Raw genomic sequence first — 622 nt, 5'->3', positions numbered from 1 at the left:
TACTCTATAGACTCTGAGGTGAGGAGTTCAAATCTCATTCGATCTTACTACTTTTTGGGACCAACACACAGAGGACAGACTGGAAGAGGATGAGAAAGATGCTGTGTTTGCATCTGAGTCAGTGGCTCAAGGGGTTAGGGCGTTACTCTGTAGACCCAGAGGTTGAGTGTTCAAATCTTGTCTGACCTCACTTCTTATGAGACTCAGTGTATTTATGAAGTTCAACAGCCAGATAATGGCATGAAATGTGAGAAAGAAAGGCGACATTTGTGTGACCAAATAACTCAGGCTGTTAGAGGACTGCTTGGGAACCTCAAGGTCATGGGTTCGATTCCCGTGAGACTTATTTATGATTCTGACTAATTTATGAGGCCCAAGACCCAGAGTGAAGAGTGAAAAGCGCCCCGAGAGTAATTCCGACAGCGAAGGGTGCTCGGTAGCGTGGTGGTTTGGTGTGTGTCACGAAGGTCGTGCAGGTGCGGTGACGGCTGGTTCGAATCCCCACGGTGGCTGGGGATCTGCAGCGGGAAGGAGCCAGGTGTGCTTCACAGAGAGATGCAAACAGAGGGTTATACAATATATAACAATAATTGGCTGGCAGTTTGCTAAAATTTCCAATAAT

This window comes from Seriola lalandi, unplaced genomic scaffold, assembly GCF_002814215.2.
Source record: "Seriola lalandi dorsalis isolate HSWRI2012SDOR001 ecotype SW California unplaced genomic scaffold, Sedor1 jcf7180002054630, whole genome shotgun sequence".
NCBI lineage: Eukaryota > Metazoa > Chordata > Actinopteri > Carangiformes > Carangidae > Seriola > Seriola lalandi.
This window is presented reverse-complemented; position numbering follows the sequence as displayed.